We start from the raw sequence: 21040 nt of genomic DNA on the forward strand, positions 1-21040 counted from the left end.
ATCGGTTTGGACTGGTTTGCCTGGGGGACTGGTAGTAAAAATGCTACTGGTTCGGATGAACTGGTATTTCCGACAATCAGCTGTGATGAGCGATTTATATTAGCTAGAAAGCAGGATCTGCACAGCGGATTCCCCCCATTCGCTGTTCACTTAGTTTTGCAGGCACGCTCGGTAGCAGGCTCCACTCACCCACCATCATTTTTGATGCTCTGCGCATGCACGGAGGTGGCGTACACACGTTCACATTGCTACTAAACTAGTAGCAAAGGTAAGTTGATTTCACCCCTGGATCACATGATCATGGGGCATTGCAATGGTCATAAATGAGTCAGTTACTGTCTGAATTTTGACCACATGACCACGGGGATGCTGCAGTGGTCTTAAGCCTGAAAAATGGTCATAAGTCACTTAAGTGGCATTGGAACTTTGAACGGTTACTAAATGAACTACTGTAGGTTGTAATTCAGCCCCTTTCCCTCTTACTACATTTCCTTGGTTTTTCTTTCATTTTGGCTGGTCCAAGGCAGCTGACTCGATAAAATCATGGAATCCAGGCAGAAACCCTCAACAAAACGCCAAACAAAGCTTTCTGTCGCTCGAACAGCGTGTGCCCTACTGAATCTGAAACCGGGAAGCCCTTCTTCCTCCACCAGCTTTTAAAACTTCTACAGTCATTTCTAATATCCCATCCTTCCAAAAGTGGCGCTCTAAGCTCTTTTTAAATAAAAGGCGGAATGGGGGTCGGTGGATGGGTGCGGAAAGCGTAAACTTTCCTCGCGTTCGATTTCGACTGAGGGTATGGCGAAGTAAGGTGAGAACTTCCCCTCAAAGTGGGAGTAGGAGGGGTTGGGGGGCGGGGATGGGAGAGTTGTAAAATTTAGGAAAACCGCAGCAGTTTCCCCAGCAACGGCTGTAAGTGGGATTCTGAATCCAGCCGTGAGGGAAGAGACGCTTAACAATTTACAAGGGTCTCCCCCCCCCTCCTTATACAACCGGCTCTTGAGATGCGCTGATCCTTATTACGGGGAAGACTCTTAGTTCCAAAAGAAAAGAAGAGAGAAGAGAGAAACGAGGAAAGAGAAGAGGAGAAAAGAAGAGCAAAACGACGTAGAAAGAGGGATAGATTAGTTATACGTTTTGATTATGGCGGGGAGGGGTGGAGCGAGAGAGAGAAAAAAGACTTTTTCTTTCTTTCGCTCTCCTCGCCTTGTTTACGCTTTCGCGAGGCGCGAAATACGCGCCGGGTCCTCGCCCGCTTAGAGCAGCGAGGCGGCTCCCGGAGAGCTTTCTTGTTTGCACACCGACCGCCGAAGCCCGCCGCCTCCGGAGTCTTTGGAAAGGCAGAGAGAAGCAGGAGCTGGCCTCGCTGTCCAGGATCGGTGCGCAGTTTTGAGCTGCAGCCAGGACAGACCGGTGAGTGTCTGCTATGGAAGTGATGCCTCCCTGCGGAGGAAGAGGAGTCTTACTTCCACGCTACGGCTTCCCCTCTACGGCGCAGCAGAAGACTTCTTTCCTTGCTGGTTCTCCCAAGTATTCTTGGGAGCGATTCGCCGACTTGCACGTTCCTTTTGGGTTATTTATTTTGAATTCCGGGAGGTGCTGCTTGAGTTCCGAAACCCGAGTGGGCGGATAACTCATTCCCTCCTTCTCCCTTCCGCCTCCCCACTCCCCCCTCTTTTCATTATTGCTAAATGACTTTAAATTATGCTATTATGCAGAGACTGAAGACGTGCGGTTAGCGGGGGGGGGGGGGGGAGAAAAGAAGAGAAAGATCTGGCAGGCTCACTTGTTTCAAACCCTCGTCTCGGGGACTGGGTGAGTTTGGCTTTGAGTCATCCAGGGGAAGAATGAAACGCTTTTTGTTATCAACGAATGAACGAGGCATCTCCGGGCTGGGGAAGGCTTGGATAAGTGAACGCGTTTATTCCGTTAACCGAATGTTTACTTTATCTTTTTTTTAAGGAACAATTATTTTGCGTTCTGGATAATAGAGGGTCAGATTTTGCCCTCTCTTCTCCGATTTCTTTCATTTCTGCCTTCTTTCGTGAAATTTCCCCTCCTGCCAAACAGCTCTACCAGGGCCCGAAGGACTAAACTGATGCTTGAGCCGGTCTGGTCTCTCGTATATTTTTGTTTGTTGGTAACAACTGTGGAGTGTATTTATAGGCAGTGCTGTAATTTTGTGGTGCAGAAAGTTTCAATTTTGTTCAGCCAGCCATTTACCACAGACCCAGGCACCCTGTAGTGTTCCGATGAGAATAGATACAGGTTACTGAGGGGGAAAAGTCAAGTGCTGGGAGGCCCCTGCAGAGTTGGGTCCACAACATTTTGGCACCCATTTTTTGTTTAAAAAAAACATTGTACGGCTGGATTCATGCTGTGGGGCCACAGAGGCAGCTGTGCAACCAGCAAACGTGTGCTTTTTAACCTGTCACGTAACTGCATGGGGAAGTTGGACAAATTGGAGGGATGAATTCTGGCAAGTCGCTGCAAGTGGTATGTGAGTTGGCTGCTAGTAGTGGCTTGGACTCTCCAATAACTTCTGCAGGGGGAATGCCAGCAGTTGTCAGATATGCTGGCATGATCCTTCTGTAGTGCCCTGGATGGATTTGTAGAAACTGGCAGATAAAGCTTTTCCAGCATGTAGGCAAGCATTAGTGCACCCTGGAGTAGTGCTCAGCTCTACTGATCTCTTTGGGGGAGATCTAGACTCAATGCACTCTTGATCATGGAGCTCTGGGCCAGCCCCTTTTCCTGTGATTTCTTTGAGGATAAAAATGATGTTCTCATGAAACTACTCAGAAGAAAGGGGAACCATAAAGCTGAAATGTGTGGTTAAAAACTAACCAGTTGTCTGCTAAAAGATTAGCAAAGCCTATTGGTTCATCTATTGCCTTCATATTGCTTCTATAATTCTGGATAGTTAGAACAGTAACTATTAAGTGGAAGGCTGCTAGGTTTCCCCATTGCTATATGCAGGAGTAGACACATGTTTGCATATCTAAGTGTATTAGAAAACAACATCTGATCCCTTGTAACAGCCCTTCGGTGACTATTCCCATCTGTTATATTCTCCTTATTAACCAGTGTCATAGATTAGGCAGGGCAAGCTTAAATATGCTCCTTTAGAACATGGGTGTCAAACTCACCTTATCATGTTGCTTTCACATGATGTTTCATAATGTTTTTCCCATTTGTGGAGCTGGGGTGGGTATGGCCTGTGTGTGACACATCTGGCCCATGGCCCACCAGTTTGATTGCCTCTGCTTTAGAAGTTGCACTAAACCCCCCTCCCTGTTCTCTTTTAGGAAAGGTATCAGGGCCATTCTCTTTAAAAAGACTTCTTTGGGTTGAAGGAGGATTGATCTGTATCACAAGCCTGCTCTAGTTGTGAGTATGAGCTGCTGCTCATTTTTATTTACTTGTTCTGTGTCACCAAATCAACAGATGCCAATTCATGAAAATTTACAAAACAGGCATAACAATTAAAATATCCACATTAAGGGCCAATAAATGAAACCACCAGTAGCTAGAGTTAAAATAATGGAAGTATAAAAGTGAATGTTGGTAATGATAAATAAAACAAAACATGCAAAAGATGATAAAATGCCCATTACTTGAATTAATGCAAGTAATTAAAGTCTTGAGGGCAGGGTTGTCTACGTAGACCAAACTCATTGGAAAGGCAACTTTAGATTCTCTTTTTTGGGAGAAGGGATGTATCAAAAATAGTATTTTTTTGATGTACCTGTTGTGCTTTATTTTATTAAAGATAGTGTGTTGTGGACAAAAAAAATCTTCAGCTAGATACTCTGCTCTATATCAGGAATACCCTTCTCCTTCAGTCACTAGTTGCTGCCTTGCACATTTTTTGAATAAAACTTGATGAAACAGTGAAACATTATAGAATTAACTGTCTCAACCACCTGTGTTGTAAGTTTAAGAGTTTGAGTTTATTCTCCATGCTTTTCAGCACTTAGAATCATGTAACTGAGGAGTGTAAAATATCATGATTTTACTACTTTATGGGCTGCCAACTAATTTAATAAATTATTATATAGACCTCAACTCCTTTTCTTTAATTAAATCAAGTGAGAGTGTGGATGCTCTGAATCAATTCTTGGTTAAGATTGGATGAAGGGTAATAAAATTAGATTTAATCAAAACTAAATAGAGATACTCATCAGAAGACTAATTAGGCAATGGTCAGCTATTCTGGAAGAGATTGCAGTAATGCAAGAATATTGGATTGGTAGTTTAAGGATCCGTTGATAGTCTTTGGATCTAACATGCTTTGCCATACACAGGCAGAGGTAGCCTTAATGGAGTGTCTTATATCACATCAGATTGATACAGGAACTGCTTCTGTAGAAATAGCTTATGGCAGTTAACTTCCAGGATGAATTATTAGAATTTCCTGCACAGAACATGCCTCTAAAATTGCATTAAACTATTATTAGTCTAAAATATTACCACTTTGGCAAATTATATCCAGGTCCAGTTCAAAGTTTTAATCGTTAATCTTTCAAGTACAAAGTGACTGGCACCCTGATCCCCATATTTAACACCCGTGATCTTGTTGTAATTGTCTATATATTGTATTTCAGTGTATCACTATACATGAAAGAAGTAAGCACTTTTTTCAGTGCTTATAGAAAAGACGGGAAGAAACAAAGGAGAAGAAAAACTAAATGGATATGAGGTAAAAGGAAGAAGTAGCTAGATAGGGAAGAATAGAAAAACAAGCAATGCTCCATTAAAGCATTAACAAGAGTTTACTACAGTGGTAAATGGGTCTTCCTATGCTCTTCTAAAGGCTAGTCTTTAGGCTAACCTTAGAAGATAGTCATAGCTTTCATTAGGGATGGTTGCATCATTTTGCAGCTCCATCAATTTAGACCACCTGCCCTATACCTAACAAATGCAAGACATCCCTTCCTCCAGTTTATAGTAGTGACATAATGGGGAAATCTTTTTTGTTAGAAAAAAGGGTTTGGGTTAGGAAAGATCTGTGGTTTGTCCCAGGGGTGAAATTCAACAGATTCTGACAGGTGGAGAACCGATAGTGGAAATTTTGAATAGTTTGGAGAATTGGCAAATACCACCTCTGGCTGGACCCAGAGTGGAGTGGGAATGGGGATTTTGCAGTATCCTTCCCTTGGAGTGGAGTGGGATGGAGAGTTTGCAGTATCCTTCCCTTGGAGTGGGATGGGAATGGAGATTTTGCAATATCCTTCCCTTGGAGTTGGGTGGAGATGGAGATTTTGCAGTATCCTTCCCTTGGAGTGGGGTGGGAATGGAGATTTTGCAATATCCTTCCCCTGGAGTGGGTTGGGAATGGAGATTTTGCAGTATCCTTCCCCTGGAGTGGGCTGGGAATGGAGATTTTGCAATATCCTTCCCTTGGAGTTGGGTGGGGATGGAGATTTTGCAGTATCCTTCCCTTGGAGTGGGGTGGGAATGGAGATTTTGCAATATCCTTCCCCCAGGAGTGGGGAAGGAATGGGGATTTTGCAATATCCTTCCCCTGCCATGCCCACCAAATCACGCCCACAGAACCGGCAGTAAAAAAATTGTCCACATGGTATGGTCAAGTACAGATGCTGTTGATGTTGGGACTGGTAATGATATTCTCCAGTATAGATGAAAGTAAGGAAAGATTCAGGAAAGGAGGAAGGAAGGTAAAGAATTGGGGAAAGGCAGATGCAGAAAAGAAAAGAATCCTTTTTGCTCCTTTCTCTCTCAGCTGCAACAACCTTGCTTGGATGTTTGGCATTAGGGGAGCCTACCAATAGGAATAGTGATGTTGTTTAAGTTGTTCCATAAGGTCACAATTCTCCTAAGACAAGAAAAACAGATTGCCTATTGGGGAGGTTCTGATCTCTTTGGCTGGCAAAATAAAAATGACGACACAAATATAGGCTCCCTCTCTACAACATAAAGTGTTCCCATAGAGGATGGGTTGTTCTGTTTTCTTAGTTGTTAACATTAATTTTCTACTGGATCACCTCAACCTGCAATTGGCTTCAGCAGGAGGTTGGCTTTGAAATGATCCCTTGATGTGAGAAAATGTTTTCAACCAACAGTAAGCAATGCCAAACCTGCTGAGGCCTATGTGGATGAGCATCTTGTCTGTGATTGGAAGCTAAGCAAGTTGAGACTAGGTTAATATTTGAATGTGAGACCAGCAAGGGAATTGTAGATTTAAAGTTTAAAGGCTAGAAGAGAGAGGAGCCAACATCACGACGATACGGACGTGTGGTCTCGATGCTCCGAGACCGCTGCTGATACTTTTGCTGCTGGATGGTCCAATCGGACCTAAACCGTCCCGTAGAGATGGTGAACAGGAAGAATATGTCTTGCTGATCTCAGGGACACCGCAAAGTCCCTGATCGATCCAAGAGAAGTTCTTCTAGCCGGCGACAAAAAGTCCAGGCCCAGGCTGATGAAGTTGGGACGGCTCCAGAACGGAAGGGAAGCGGAAAGAGAAAGTATGTCCATCTGGTGAGGAAACTTTACTGTTTTGGAAAAGACTGCCCAATTTTTTTTTAAAAAAAGTTAAATTAAATCTGAAAGCAGAAGAAAACAAGCGGCGAAATTAACCTATATTGGATTGCTTTGGATAGTGTGTTTCTTTTTCTTTGTAATTCTACTTTGTGGATTGAAGTGCTCGCAACTTTTTTTTTTAAGAGAACAGATCAGTTTTTCTTCTTCTATTTTTTTATTTTTATTTTTTAATCTATGGATTAAAGTCTTCTTTATTTCAACAAGGACTTTTATTTCTTGCTATTAATTCCATTTAAGAACTCTGTCTCTTTTAAGTTTGAAATAACATTAGAGAGTGGGAAGCAATACTGCCACTTGGAGCCTGGAGGCTTCAGTTTTTGAAACAATGCACTTTCCCTTTTCCTTTTCTCGAGGCTCAGCTACTTGTTTATAGAAAGTGATAAGAAGCAAGGGCATGAATTGTTTTTACAGGTGCACTTTGAGAGTCTTACTGGCAGTGGGAGAGAAAAAGAAACAGAACCTTCTTTTTTTGAAGATCATAAATGAATTTGTGTTTAAGCTAATTTAATATAAGAAGCCTTGAAAGCCAGAGTGGCAGTATCTACCAGTTTGGCAAAATGGGACAATATTCAAAAGAAACAATAACTTTGCAAAACATCTTGGCCGGAACTCAGAATTTATTAGAAATAACAGAGAGACTTGAGAAGAAGATGGAAAAAAATAAGAGTTTATAACAGCAAAAAATGATGGAGTCAGACTCCCAAAAATTGAAGGGGAAAATGATTATAAAGGCAAGACAACTGATTCCTTTACCAGTGGAGTGAACGTGGTTGAAAGTGGGAAAAGGGGAGTATGGAAATGGGAATTAGATCGACAGGAACTCTACCCCGGATTTCAAGGCATGGAAGAGGAAAAAAGAGGAAAAACAATGGATTTAAGGAGAGAAAACTTCTCAGAAGCACGATTGACAACCAAAGATAAGCTGATTAAAATAGCAGATGGAGGGCATCGAGATTACTTAAGTGTTGCTACAAGCAACAAGCTGCGGAAAGAAGTCCACAACAATTTTATTAAGGAAATAAATAGAAGATCAATTCCACAAATGACAAAAGAAATAAGACTGTATTATTACTGGAAGGATTCAGGCTGATATATGAAAATGGATAATAAAAAATTAGTTAATTTTACTAATTAGTGATTAGTAATTTAGTAATCTCTAGAGTGAAATGTTAAATAAATTGATAAGGATAATAAGGTACATACATGTGTTGGTTTGATGAGAGGAAATTTGATATAACTAGCAAATGAATTTCTGTTAATAAATAATAACAATAACAATGAAATGACAAGGGATATAGTGAACAATATATTAGAATATATGTGTGTGTGTGTGTGTGCGTGTGTGTGTGTGTACTGGCTTAATAAAAGGAATTTTTACTTAGAACATGCTATAAAGGGGTAATGTTATTAGATGATATTAGAAATAATTAATGAAATGCTACTATGTGGTTGTATTTTTAATTTTGGACTATTTCATGCAAAAGGATGTTAAAACAACCACAGTCAAATGAGAAGCATGGTATTTTGATAGTAAGATATATAAAGATTTTTGATTTAAAATACATAATGTGATTTGAATTATAAGTAATGACTGTGGAAGAGATGCATGAAAGTTATTTGTAACCAATCGACACCAATGTACTGGCTCAATAAAAGGAATTGGGATACAAATAGTAAACAGTGACTTGGAAAAGAGGATTATAAATTTTGTTATAAATCATAATTAATTCTTAATTAGAACATGTTATAAATGTGTAATGTTATTGGATGATATTAGAACTAATTAATGAAATATCATTATGTGGTTGTGTTTTTAATTTTGGATTATTTCATGCAAAAGGACGTTAAAACAATTATAGTCAAATGAGAATTGTGGGATGTTGATAGTAAGATATATAAAATTTTTTATTTAAAATATACAATGTGATATGAACTATAAGTAATGACTGTGGAAGAGATGCATTTCATCATATATACACATTTCTACAATATGTAATGAAAGATGATTTTTTTTCTGTGTTGTGTTTGTCTGTTTAACCAAAAAAAAAAAATCTTTTCAAAAAAAAGTTTAAAGGCTAGACTAGGAAGTTGAAAACCATCCCATGTGGATAAATCTAGATATATCTGAGCTAAAATTTCTGAAACACAAGCTACCTCCCCTCCAATGTTGAAAGCCTTCATCATGTGTAGTCAAAGGTGTTCAAATTCTTGGATCAAGAATTGGATCAAATTCTTTCAGTCTTTCAATATAATATGAATGCCAGTATCTTTCACAACTTCCGATTCCTTCATAAGAACCTGGAGAGGATTAGTTTTGCTTCTTGCATATATTTGCAAGCAGTTCTTCCTTTTTGGTGGGGAGAATGTATCAATGTATCAACTATAGTACCTTCAATCAGTGGTGGGTTGCAGGCGGTATGGTGCTCTGGAGGACCCACCTGCTCGCCCGAGCTCCTTACTGGTCTTTTAAGTCTCCAGCATTTCTGTGCATGCGCATGGCACGTACAGTCCCTGTGCGACTCTCCACTGAGCAGCTGGAGCATCGCAGAGGCTCACAGAGGTGCTAAGACACATGCGCGTGCTGCATGCATCCATGTGGATGCTGCCGGGCCCATTCCAACCGTACTGGTTGAAACGGGATCTGGAACCCACCACTGCTTCAATTAATAACTTCTCCCTGTATTGGTGCTGTACTTCTAAATCAAACTGTATTATGGATAGATAATGCTTCCAACAAATAGAACAAAAAGAGAACTTAAGGAATCAACAACAAACAGGATGCTAGACCGAAACTCTTCTGAATTAACCCAAACTCTATTGATTTTTTCCCACTACATAGAGAATATTACTCTCTCAAAAGCATCCTCTTTCAGCCACTGTTACTTCTGAACATTCTGCATGCTTGATATGTGGAATGAGTTTTTCACACTCAAAAACTCTTATTTGCCCTAGAGCAGGGGTGTCAAATTTGATTTCATTGAAGGCTGCATCGGGGTTGTGTTTGCCTTGGGAAGCTCTGGGGGCTGTGGCCAAGATGGCGCAGTGGTTAAAGCCAAGGTGGCGCAGTGGTTAAATGCAGCACTGCAGGCTACTGCTAGATCAGCAGGTCAGCGGTTCAAATCTCACCGGCTCAGGGTTGACTCAGCCTTCCATCCTTCCGAGGTGGGTAAAATGAGGACCCAGATTGTTGGGGGCAATATGCTGACTCTCTGTAAACCGCTTAGAGAGGCCTGAAAGGCCTATGAAGCGGTATATAAGTCTACTGCTATTGCTATATTGCTAAAGATGGGCATGGCCAGCTCGATGTCACTCCTGTGGGGGACACCTGTGGTGGCCTGAGGGATCTGGCAATGAAAACAGGATCTTGAGCTCTGTTTTCAGCTGCCACGTCCTCCTGCAACCCTCTCCCAGTGAAAATGGGGCTCAGGAGACTACTTTTCACTGGCAGAGGGTTGTAAGAGATTGTGGCAACCGAAAATGGAGCTCAGGAGCCTGTTTTCATTGGCAGAAGCACCATGAGCTAATCCTTTGCTGTTTCCAGGGCAGCCCCTCTAAGTACCCCGCACATTGGATCCGGTCTCCGGGCCTGGAGTTTGACAACCCTGCCCTAGAGCCCCAGAGGGTTTGAGACTGAATTTAAATATCAAAAAACTCTTTAATGCAGCAGGTGTGCTAAGTATTTTCCATGATAAGTAACCTGGCCTTTTTTCTTTTAAAACAAACTAATCTAGAGATATTACTCTTAAGTGCTTACTAGTTTTGGGTTATTTGTTGAAAGCGGGATAAAGACAAAAATACATTGAGAGTACTGATAAAAGCATGATCTGTTCCTGGTTTTTCTAAGACTGATTTGTTGAAGCTGTTGAAAATGTTTCCCTGTGACTGCTATGCCTACTTGCATTGAAATTAATCAAGAGATATATGGCAATTATACCAAAGTTCTGCAGTAATTGTTTTTATCTTAATAACTTCCAGGGATTTGATATAACCCTTCTTCTAATGTATCACTCCTGAATTAATTTTATGAACTTCTTTGCCTAAGTTAATATCATTTTGAAATCTAACTTACTAATTAAACAATATTAGAAACATGCCATAATAGTAGGAAAATATAATAGTAAATTATGACAGGACTTTTGGTGAATTGCAGTCATCTCCCTGTATTCTACTGCATTTTTTCCCTTTAGGTTTTTTTCACATGAGATGATGTGATGAAAATTGAGCTGTATAAATACCAACTGTGCAACTTCTAATTTTCTGGACTTTTCAACAATGGATTGAATAATATACTGCATATAATATTTTTGCAGTATCATTTCCATAATGTCACATGTGTGGTGCCATAATTATGCAAAGGAAAAATTGATACTAATAACAGTTGGCATAATTTGCATTATTCTCATGTTTTTCCCCTGCAACTACTTTTTAAAAAAAACCACGGTTTGGTCTACTTACCCACTTTTTCTGCCAACTAAATCCTGTTAAACAAATAGTAAGAGTAAGAGATTTCAATGTTCATTGTGTCAGCTTCATAACTTATTCATGTTCTATACCTCTAACAGAGATTTTATGTAGAGAAGTTAGCTATAGTGATGTATATGTACATTTGATTTATATTTGGTCAAATGGTTCTTGGAAGGCTTACAAAAAAATAATGGTTATGGTTTCAGTAGACTGATTGTCTTTAGTGAAATGCTGTTAATAGCAAAAGGGCAAGTTAGATTATGCTCTTTCCCCTTCCCTCCTTCCCCTTAATATCTGGCACAGTAGATATTAATCTTGAATATCCATCGTTTTTAAAAAAATATGAAGACTGATTCCTTATGTGCAAATTTTACTTGACTTTAACTCTACAATACCACAAAACACAGTGGTTGCCTATTGTAATTACAAATTTTGGAAATTGTAGCCCCTGAAAAAGTCCCAGGGAACAATCTATGTTAGGCTTCACAGCTTCAAAACAAATGAAGATACTAAAGTAACTTGCAACTGTATTAAAATAGCCTTTCTTGATTAAATTAGAAACTTCAGCTAACTGAAGATCTCCTGGTTTGTTGTGCCAGATGCAAAAGGATAATGTTTATGGGACTTGTAATCATCCAAATGAAGTCTTATGGAATCATAACAATACTGCTATAATTCATATTACATTTTGTGCATATAGTATATTTTATATATGTGTGCTAGTTTCTTGTATTTCACACAGAAAAAAGAGAAGGCAGATATGAATTTGAGTTAGTAGATTTTCATTTAAATAAAAAATGTAACTTTAAATCATATTAGAAGTTAGCTGGATATATATTTCACATGCATATTGATGAAATATGAGCAGTCAGGAAAATGACTTTGGGATTGTAATGAAAACATCAATCTGGAATCTGATCTGTGAAAAAAGCAAAATTCCTACTGGAGGTTTTTTTAAAAAAATTAACCAGTTTATTTTATAATAACTATAAAAAGCTGTATGGTAATCATCCTGGACTTGAAAAAAATACTGAAAAACTGCAAATGACCAGAATAATGAATGCAATTAATCCATGGATTGGTGGTGTTGGTATTGGCACTAAAAGTTATCTTGCCCTTTTCATGGAATGCATGGTGAAATAAGAAACTTTGCTTGGAGTGGAATACTCAGAGAGTAACTTTGTATTTATCAATCAGTTTGGAGACAGTTAATTGATGTAAGTTGTTTCCTACATGTTTTCTGCTATTCACTTCTCAGGTCAGTTTCAGAATGGTTTTTAAGGGACTGATGGAAAGAAAGATGGCAATAGGGAAAGCTACTCTCTCTCTGTCTCCCGTCCATATTTCTGATTCTGAACAGAAGCATCTTTTCAAGAACCATAATAAAACAAATCTAGACAGTTATAGCACGTTAATTTACAAGTAGGAATTATACTTTTCATAATGGTTTAATTAATTTGTTTGTTATCCCTCACAAACTTTTATCTTAAGAAATCTGACTGGGAAAGGTGCAGATTTCCAGTCTTAAAACAGATCCCACCTCCAGCTTTTTGATAAAGCTTTTTGCTCCTTTCTTAAAAATTTGCTATTACTACAATGAATAATTCTGGAATCATTATCATGTATTATATTATCATATTATTATGAATGTGGTTTGTAATAAAGAGCCCAGATTTTTTTCCAGTAGGACAGTAGGGGTAAGCAGACAAGAGGGTCAGGTCAGTTGGGCTGCTGAGGAAAGCTATATAAAGCTATATGTCTTATTTATGTAAGTACAAAAAGGTATCACAAACAGAGCAGTTAGGTATTGACTTCATCAGTGGAAGAAATAGAATTTCTAGCATTACATTTCTTGTGGGAATTGACAGTGTGAAAATTTAAAATAAAGTATATGAACCTTAAAATGGGTTACGTGGTAAGCAGTTAAGTGAAAATAGATGGCATAAGTGCATGATTTAAATAGATTAAAACCAAATTATCTTAGAAAGGCTGAAAAGCTGTTTGGGAAACAAACCTGTTGAGATAAACAGATACGTTCCTCTAGTTTCATTTTGTATAGACCTTTTTTCTTTCTTTCTTTGACTCATTCTAAGCAACTGAAAGTAAACCTTTAATACCAATGAAATAGGGTGAAAATTTTGTCCTTCTGTCATATTATGAGCAAAAGAGGATTTACGTGGGGGATATCCAGACTTGGGTTCAGTCCTGCTTGTGGAGAAAATTGAACCTGATTTTTAAAGTAAAAAATAAATTATAAGAATGGGCTAATTGGAACAAAAAAAAATCTATAAACCACAAGGAAAACAAATTATGGTTCCAACTATGTAAGTGGAGCTAAACTGGGAACTGAACTTTATCTTAATATTTGTTTTTACAGGGGTGTCAAACTGGTGGCCCGCAGTCTGGATGCATCACATGCAGGCCATGCCCCCCCCCCCAGCTCTGTGAAGGAAAAAAAAGTCACAATCATCACGTGAAGGCAATGTGACCTGGTGAGTTTTACACCTATGTTTTAGAATAATGATTTGAATGATAGCAATTTGACCCCTGCCTCAAAAAATATGATAAAAGCCAGTCAAAATACTAGAGATTATACTTACAAGGATTTTACCTGCCAGCATCCCATAAGTCTTCCACAAACTTTCAGAAAGTTTTAAACTAAACTTCCATAGTTCCTGATATAAATATCAGACCATATTTCCTGTTGCTGATAGGATCTTCATAAATGATTTAGATGAGGGAATAGAAGGAGAACTCATTAAATTTGAGGACACCAAGGTGGTAGGAATAGCCAACAACCCAGAAGGATCTCAACAGACTTAACACTGGGCCCTATCTAACAAAATGAAATTCAATGGACAGAAAAGTAAGGTTTTACACTTAGGCAATAAAACCAAATTTAAAGATAGATAATAATTGAAATTTAGCTGAGGTAAAACCTGCTAGAGTACAGGTTTTACCTCTGGTTGCCGTCGCATGATGTATCACAATGTTTTTCCCCTTCAGAGACCTGACATGGGCATGGCCTGCACACAATGCTTCTGTCCTGCAGGCCTCCAATTTGACACCCTTGTGTAGAGGAATCATGAAGTCCTAGTGGACGGTCACTTAAATATTCTGGAAAGAGTGCAGAGGAGACAAACAAAGATGATTAGGGGGCTAGAAAGTAAACCATGAATAATGGTTGCAGGAATTGGGTACATCTATGTTTAATGAAAAGAAGGACTAGAGGTGACATGATAGTAATATTTCAATATATGAGGGCCTGCCAAAAAGAAGAGAGGGTCAATCACTTTTCCAAAGCAAAAAAGGCAATACAAGAAGCAATCAATGGAAACTAATCAAGAAGAGAAGCAACTCAGATCTAAGGAGAAACTTCCTGACAGAACAATTAAACCAGTGGAACGGCTTGCCTTCAGAAGGTGTGAGTGGTTCATCACTGGAGGTTTTAAAGAAGAGATTGGACCGCCATTTATTTGAAATGGTATAGGGTCTCCTGCTTGAGAAGGGGGTTGGATTAGATGACCTCAAAAGCCTTCCACTCTATGAACTTGCTAATAGAATGCCCTGATTAGCAGCAATAAAGACCAGGTTTCTTTAGTTATCTTTGAGTACACCTTTTATACACTTGAACAGCTGAAACTCCTTGCTGTACAAAGATGTGATGGAAAAAACGTTACCTGTTGCCTGGTTGCCTCACTTATGGGAGGAAAGAAACCCATTTGCATTCAAACTATGATTGTTGAGTTTGGCTTTTGCCCTTTCCAATACAACATCCTTTTCTGTTGATATAATTTATTTCTTGAATATCATAAACCTATCCAGGGTTACAGAATGCTAAGTTTATGGGTGCCTTGTACCATTCTCCTGTTTGGATGTCCAGCCAATTGAAATGTTATTCTCTTTGTGGCTGCTAGCAGGCATCCTGCTTCTGGTGGGTTACTGAAGTGGGAGGAGCTTCCTCCTTCTGCCTCTTCCCTCTTGCAGCTGAGTGTCTTGCCACAATTGGCTCAGATTCCTTAAAGGGCAGAGGTTTGCTTTTCAGTATACCATGAAATAAGGGAGCAGCATTCCTATTACTGTAAAGGTGAGTGTTGAGAATATCTTGATTTGGGGCATTTTTGTGTGACTGACTCTTTAAAAAAATTAATCTTTTTTTTTAAAAAAAGTTTCTAACTTAATATGCAGCTGAAAGAAGTTTTTAACATTCAACTTGTCTTAAAAAATTAGGTCATTTTAGCAGCAGTAAATATTTTCAAAATAAAGTTACAGGTTTGAATTTTCCCTTTGAAGTGGAGGTTGCAATCTTGTATCTACTTTTCCAGAATGAGACACATTGAACTCAGTGGGATGTCTACATAAAGCAGTACATAGAATTTGTTTTGCAGGATAGGAGATACCATAATTACAATGTGGATTAATAACTAAGCTATTAAGAGGTAATATATCTTGCTTTATAGTTTTGAATATGATAATTATTTAGGCAATTATTGTAAGTATAGGCTCCAGGGCAGCCTTTCCCACATGGATGCCTTCTAGATGCATTGAAATTAGGGTTTATTACTGAAGTTAATAAATCAAAAATCATATTTAGATTATATTGGACTCCCCAAATAATATATTTGAAAGAGTAGACATCAGATTTTTTAAATATTGACAGTATAAAAAAACTGAAGACTCATTCATCACATTATATAGTCATGTGATCATTTAATAACTTTTTGGGATTGTGTATTAATGTAGATTTGTAGATTTATGGCAAAATCTTTTAAATGTTACAAATGTGAATGTAATGTTGAATTTTATATCAAAACTTTGGAATTTGGCTTTTTTATAAGGAATTGTAATTGTAGCAGTTATTGTATTAAATTGTATTAAATTGGAAAAGTGATATTACTCCAGAATGTTTGTTGGAAATGTGTGATTTATCTGTTTTGGAAAAGGCAATATTTTCTAATCAAAGGATGCAGCAATATGTGTCATTATGGTGGAGATTTTGTGGCCTCTCACAATAAGCTTATTTTGCTTATGGTATTTAATTCATTGGTAAACCACTGACTTTTATACTGATAAATATAAAACGTAAGATTTTTTTGTATCTTCAGTTTGTATTTTTAATTTTATTTTCTTGTAAAATTAAAGATTGCAGGTTAAGAAAAGTAAAGATACTAAACATTAAAAATATATATGCAGCTTTTGGCTACTCCAGATAAAGTAATTGATGTGGGAATACTGAGTGACAACTTTAGCAGCTGCTTTTTTAAATTAGTTGCAGTTATCCAAGTTACATTTAAAGGCATGGGCAATGAGAGATGATGGTAGCTCAGCACACATAGAAACAGCAAATTGGAGGAAACAATTTTGGGAAGCATTTTCTGTTGGGTATAACAATGCTTAATGTTGTGTTTTGAGTGGTTGTATTAGAACCCTACAATTTACCACTGCATCCTGTTTACTTAAGAATATAATATTTAAAATGCTAAAGGTTTTAAGAAAATGTTAAAAAAAGAGAAACATGCTAAGAAGAAAGACAATTCAAGACATGGTTTGAAGAAAAGTCTGCTTGGAAAATTAGGAAAAAAATAGAGTGATAGAGCTGTATTAGTGATTGTTCCTCTAATGTATGTCATATTACAAATTGTTATTTAGCAAGGTTCATTTGTACTATGCAATAAGACAGGGTTTAGCTGTAGTTATTAATCTAAAATTGCATGGGTGCTCTCAATGCTAAATAGTGAGTGAACCCTGATGTATAAGCAGTGGTTAAGCCAAATCAATTTTGTGTGCTCTGTAAACCTCGCCCTGTTTACATATCTTGGGATAAAATAGTTAGATTGGTAGAAATTACACTTACTGGTACATTTGGTGGCTGGCTAGAGAAATATTATTACTAAGCAAATAGACAGTTGCTTAAAGAATGCAATAGTGGATTGTAGAGCACTTGAAAAATATCATGGGATAGATTATAACAAACATCTATATTTCTGCACTTCCGAAATCAGCCTGTACTTAAAAAGCTTAATCATCCTTTATAAATATGGAATGTATAAATCAACTGAAATTTAAGTTAATCTTTATTTTTTTAATATACTTACTATAGCTGAAGAATATGACTAAATATATCTTTACATGGCCTATTAAAACCTGCACTTCTGCTGCACAGGACAACTTTGGATATTATTATTTAGGCAGTCTGTGTAATCTATTTCATTAAGTCTCCTTAAATTCCAGAACATCTTGTGACTGGTAGTGGGATCGAGATGAACAACAACAAAAAATATTATTTGATGACTTTTGGTACTACAAATGGTAATAGGGATTAAAGATTAAAATATTACTCCAGAATAGATACTTTTCATTACTAATTTGTCTATGAGACAGTGGTGGGTTTCAAAAATTTTTGGAACCTCTTTTGTAGGTGTGGCCTGCTTTCCGGGTCCACTGGTGGAAACTCTTCTAACCGGTTCGGTAGATTTGACAAACTGGTTCTACCGAATAGGTGCGAACTGGTAGGAACCCACCTCTGCTATGAGATATTTAGTTTTTTTCTAGTCCAAAGAGGCTGGTAATGGTGGCTTGGATGAGTGCAAACAAACTTTATGTAGTGATTGATGAGTGATTGAATTTTTAAGCCACTCTTGGTTATCGAGTCAAGTGGCCTCAAAATTGGATTAAATAAAGTCTGCTGGCCTGGTGAAGATACCTGCTGATTCCAGAAATAATAATTCTTCTTCTTCTTCTTCTTCTTCTTCTTCTTCTTCTTCTTCTTCTTCTTCTTCTTCTTCTTCTTCTTCTTCTTCTTCTTCTTCCTCTCTCCTCTCTCCTTCTCCTTCTCCTTCTCCTTCTCCTTCTCCTTCTTCTTCCCTTGCCATTTATGCACTGCCCATATCCAGTGAAGACAGAATGCAATGCTGAACCAGGATCCAATTTTAAAGGAAGTTTGGCATTTGGTAGTTCAGGTGATCTGTACATCATTAATTATATAATATACTATTGCATTTTTGTTGTGGAAGTTGGAGAGAATCTTGTTTGTAGAATATTCTGTGTCACAAGGCAAAGGTTAATGCAAATGGTTTAGATGCATCAAAATCTCTACTCTATAATTTCATAAAATCAGTTCCAAAATGGTTTAACATATCTGTCTTTATATAAATGTACTCCTCAGGTGGTGTCATATATTATGAATCCTTTAATAAAAAACAAGGCAACCTTTTATGGACTTCACAGTTGAGTAGGGTCAGGTCTGGTTGATATTTGGTAAAAGTAAAAGCTGCAAATTAGATTGATGGAAAATTAAAAGATGAAGACAAGACAAGACATTTCTATAGCATTGTAAAGAAAGTATTAAATGATTTGACATGGACCAGTTTTCTCATTTCAAAAGCACATCATTCTATGTATTTCTCAAGTAGGGGTCATCTACAAAATAAGCTAGTTCATTTTTTAATTCTATGTAAACTTTACTACAGTCATTATGAGTCTTTTCCAGAATTCTGTGTGTACGTGTAATGCTCAAACAGATCTCTTTGCTCTTTTGCTTTCCTTTTTTGTAACTAGAGAATTTGACCAGAAATATCCTTGCGCAGGACAAGAAAATAAAAACAAAGCTTGGCAATATGCACATTATTCTTGGAACAGATGGAAATGACTTCATGTACATAGTGATGTATAGAAGTTTAATGGTATGTGGGAATGACCATGAGGGATAAGGAGAAAATATGTTGCCTGGGAAACAATCAGACCAGAGGAAAGAGACTCCTGTTCTTAATGGAGACAGAAATTTAGGAAGGGCTTGCATTAAAGAGCCGAGATGGCGCAGTGGTTAGGTGCAGTACTGCAGGCCACTTCAGCTGATTGTTATCTGCAGTTCAGCGGTTCTAATCTCACCGGCTCAAGGTTGACTCAGCCTTCCATCCTTCCGAGGTGGGTGAAATGAGGACCCAGACTGTGGGGGCGATATGCTGACTCTGTAAACTGCTTAGAGAGGGCTGAAAGCCCTATGAAGTGGTATATAAGTCTAACTGCTATTGCTATTGCTAATTGATCAGTCTGTTAAAAGGGATGGCAGGATTCTTTCAGATTGCAACTTTCTGTTAATGTAGCCTTATAATCAAGTAGACTTAGCTCACTTGGTCATATTTCTTATCAGGCTTACCTAGAAGGGCTGATGAGCAATGACTGACAATAAATATTTAAATCTTCTCATATTTGCTCCATGAACTCACATGAAAAAGTACATATTTGTTTTAACTTATGTGTTTGGCAACATATAACAGGAGATTAGAAATTATCATCTGTACCTATAAACAATTTTTGTAATCATATAAACAATAAAAGATGGACTAGATTTCAAAAGGAAGCAAGCAGCAGAGGTTGTAGCTTCTTGACTGCTAAATGGATAGGAATCTTAAAATTTTACAACCTACAGTGTTGATTACACACACACACACACACACACATTTAAATGACATCTAATATCTTTCAAACCTTTTTGAATATTATTCAGCAGAAGGACAATCCACAGGTAGAAGAAAAGTGAAATAATGTCCTAGTTGGTTAAAAATCAAGAGCAGGTGTCCAGAAGATTAAAAGAAAAGTGCTTAAAAATGAGAAGAGGATTTACTCAGCCTCTCATAAGTAAATTAAATTGGCATAATAGGGATTAATTCCTTAGCTTTTTAGCCCTGAATGAATGAAATCTTGATAAAAATAATAAGGTCCTGGCATAACATTAAAATATTCAGGATGACATTTTTCTAGAATTATTTGTAGGCCAATACTTCTCAAGCCTTTATTTGCAAAGTTGTTCTATCACGTGGGTGTCAAACTTGCCACGTCACATTGCTATTACGTGACGTTTCATGTCATTTTCCCCATTTGCGGAGCTGGGGTAGGCATGGCCTGCGTGTGACGCATCTGGCCCAAGGGCTGCCAGTTTGACACCCCTAGCATTTTTAGTCAGTACCAAAGGAATTTCCAGGCATACTGACAAAAGCAATGTTGCAATGTATGCCCACTACTTTCCTAAATACGTTGTTACTTGCATGCATGCATGCATGCCTGAAAAGGGTGTAGCGTGCAGTGTGATGTTGCAACTCTTGTATCTTTCTGAGGAAACCTTGAGGTCCTATGGACACCAGTGGTCATCCATATTACAAAACCATCCTTCTACTAAAGGATTTCATCTATGGTATTTTTAAAGGATAAAAACACTTCATGGATGGAAGTGCTTCATTGCCTTTTTTAGGATTTTTTAAAAACTTCCCACCCTTATTTACAGCCCTGAGTTTTCCTAGATGTGTCTCATCCAGTGGTGGGATTCTTTTTTTTTTTTACTACCAGTTATGTGGGCCTGGCTTGGTGAGCGTGGTATGGCTTGGTGGGCGAGGCTTGGTGGGTGTGGAAGGGGAAGGTTACTTCAAAATCCCCATTCCCTTCCGATCAGCTGGAACTCAAGAGGAGGAGAATAGATGGGGCGGGGCCAGTCAGAGGTGGTATTTACTGGTTTTCCAAACTACTCAAAAATTCCGCTACTGGTTTTCTAGAACTGGTCAGAATCTGCTTAATACCACCTCTGGTCTCATCCAAGGACTGACCAGCCCTGACTGCATTGTTTGCGGGGGGGGGGGGGGGAATTCCAGAAAAGATCAATTTAGTGTTGTAAACTTCTGAAATGGCAAATACTTAGCTTTATTAAAGATGCTAAAAGTTTATATATTAGAGCAACATTTGAAACATGACTCTGCTTTTCACTAAGAATGGCCAAAACCTTTAAATTAGAAATGAGACGTATGACTTTACTCCCCCTATTCATCATACCAAAATATACTGCAATATTGCAAACATGTTCCACTGGTATATTTTGAGATGATACTGGAAAACAAATTTGCTAATATTTCTTTGGTTGCTATGAACCCTTTATCTCTATATCTCTGTTGATAGGTTGTAACTTCTCTCTCTCAGCTGGGATCCCAGCTAGTGATCAGCTCTCACAGGGCAGTTTCTCTGT

General features: G+C 38.2%; 1 protein-coding gene across 2 annotated transcripts in view; it reads left to right on the forward strand.

Annotated features, from left to right (window-relative positions):
- The first annotated feature begins 1750 nt into the window (after window positions 1–1750).
- PRR5L (proline rich 5 like) overlaps window positions 1751–21040 on the forward strand; it is a 73720-nt gene continuing 54430 nt past the window's right edge. Inside the window, exons 1-2 of one of the 2 annotated variants that reach the window (XM_087719807.1) lie at window positions 1751–1815; window positions 13409–13523. The gene's annotated coding sequence lies outside the window, so the exon portion shown is untranslated. Of the gene's footprint in view, window positions 1816–13408; window positions 13524–17931; window positions 17991–21040 lie in introns of those variants that run through there. The other variant, XM_087719815.1, reaches the window with a different exon arrangement.

The sequence above is a fragment of the Thamnophis sirtalis genome, unplaced genomic scaffold, assembly GCF_051295495.1.
Source record: "Thamnophis sirtalis isolate CommonGarterSnake01/CBP01778 unplaced genomic scaffold, rThaSir2_p1.2 scaffold_1, whole genome shotgun sequence".
NCBI lineage: Eukaryota > Metazoa > Chordata > Lepidosauria > Squamata > Natricidae > Thamnophis > Thamnophis sirtalis.